Source organism: Mustela lutreola, chromosome 1, assembly GCF_030435805.1.
Source record: "Mustela lutreola isolate mMusLut2 chromosome 1, mMusLut2.pri, whole genome shotgun sequence".
NCBI classification, from domain to species: Eukaryota; Metazoa; Chordata; class Mammalia; order Carnivora; family Mustelidae; genus Mustela; species Mustela lutreola.
This window is the reverse complement of record NC_081290.1, coordinates 230,681,909-230,683,935: the sequence shown is the minus strand read 5'-3', so window position 1 is coordinate 230,683,935 and position 2,027 is coordinate 230,681,909. Positions and strand designations below refer to the sequence as shown.

The 2,027-nt window shown below is 52.1% G+C and overlaps 1 non-coding gene across 1 annotated transcript; it reads right to left on the bottom strand.

Annotated features, from left to right (window-relative positions):
- Positions 1 to 1,495: 1,495 nt before the first annotated feature.
- LOC131822918 (U6 spliceosomal RNA) lies at positions 1,496 to 1,603 on the bottom strand. The gene has a single exon (XR_009350394.1). It is a non-coding gene; the product is annotated as a U6 spliceosomal RNA (small nuclear RNA).
- Positions 1,604 to 2,027: the final 424 nt, after the last annotated feature.

Below are 2,027 nucleotides of genomic sequence, written 5' to 3'. Positions count from 1 at the left end.
GGCCTGCCAGAACTGCGGGCCAAGCCCAGCGCGGGAGGTGTGGGGAGGCTGCTTTCAGTTCTTTTCAGGCCCAGAGACACGTTCCCCCAATGCCTGGCTAGAGGCGAGCCCCTGAAGTTTGTGTGCTGGCCCAGAGACAGTCCTCTCAACTAGTACCTTTAAGGCAGCCACGCTTTTCTCAAATCTCCTTAGCCAGGGCGAGAGAAGACATTAATGACCATCTAGTCCAGTCTGCCTGCCCCCGTTTTCAGCTGAAGAACCTGAGGCCCAGAGAGGCGGGAACTTGCTGAAAGGTCAGATCAGGGGAGCTTCTCTGAGGCCGAACAACAGTGCTGAGAACAGAAATCAAGTCTCTGGCCTCCCAGCTGTCCGCCTCCCCTCTCCCCTCCTCCTTTTCCCATTACCGGTATTTTCCAGTCTCTTCTCCTTGGGGCTGCTGCCCTCTCACCTCTCTGAACTTCCTGGCCAGGCCTACCAGTCCGAGGTGTCCACCTGAGGTTAAGATTCTGCTTCCCCGCCTCTGCTGTGCACTTGCCAGCTCAGAGATGGTCCCTGGTGGTGGGCCTGGGGCATGGGCGGGGGAGAGGTAAGGTCAGGAGCTGCAAAAGCCGGTCCAGGGCAGCTACTAATGGTTATATGGGGGCACTGAGACCCTGCTTTGGAGCTTCTCATAGATAAACTTCTCATAGATAAACTTGAACTCAGAGCGCTGCCTTGTGCAAGGCATCAGGACACAGCTACTACTTACCAACTCACCCCTGCCCTCAGGTGCCCCCAGTCTGGTGGCGGTGGCATTTGCCCCCAGGATGATCAGCATAGGATATGAGTGCAGCATGGAAGACTCTAGAAGCCCAGGAGATGCCCCCTCTACTCCCAGCCTGGGCAGTCAGAGAAGGCCTCGAATTCCAATGCAGCTCTGGGAGACTTTTCCTAGGCAAGTAGGTGGAGAAAGGCCACAATAAGACCAGAAGGTAAGCAGCGTGACAGCACTGGGGAACGGTGCTGGATTTCATGTGGTTTAAACCATAGGCTGGGCAGGGGTGAGTGTGGGTGAGGCTGGGGGTTGCCAGGGGCCGTATGTGAAGGGGGCTGAAGGCAGGTCCAGTGTATATTTTCCAACACCAACAAGCCATTAGGTCAGTTCTGATGCTGCCTATCTGGAGATAGCATCAGATCCCATGGGTGAAGGGTTCCATCCCACAAGACTGCCCTCACCTGTGCTTCTGGCCAGTTGGTTCTAAATTGGAGGTTCCCACAGCCTCTTCCTTGGGTTCAATTACTTTGGGTAGAGCAGCTCACAGAACTCGGAGGAAGATTTCTGTTGATGAGTTTATTATAAAGGATACTATAAAGAATATATATGAATAGCTAGATAAACAGGTACAAAAGGCAGTATCAGGTCCAGCCGTCCCTTTTCCCTCATGTCCTGGGCATTCTGGAGAGGTGCTGGGGCAGCCCACCAGTGAGCCCATATTCTTTATAGAGTGCCAGGCCTGGTATTTCTTTTCCTTACTGAACCTTAGCATGTCATCCTTGGGCAGGGCCCATGCTAATCTTCTCTGTATCATTCCAATCTTAAAATTTGTGCTGCCAAAGCGATCACTCCCTGACGGAACCTTAGTCTCCCCATCAGCAACAGGACAGATGAAGCCCAGTCATCTCTCAGGGGCTTTCACTCCTAGATGAATCAGAAGCAGCTATGGAACTTTGTACAAGACAAACACGTGGACCCCATCCCAAGTTTATTAAATCATCCTTTCATTCCACAAATATTTTTGTGCATATACAACGTGCTGGACACGGTTCTAGGCAGTAGGTGTACAGCAAGGGGCAAAGACCCTGGGCCACCTTCATGGAGTTTCCACTCAGAATCTCTGGAGACAGGCCCAGACATCTGTATTTAGAAAAGCTCCACTAGCAATTCCAAAGCCCAGCATTAGAGGCTGAATTGTGTCCCCCTCAAAATTCATGTGTTGAAGTCCTACCCCTCAGTACCTCAGAATGTGATTGTGTTTGGAGATAGGGTC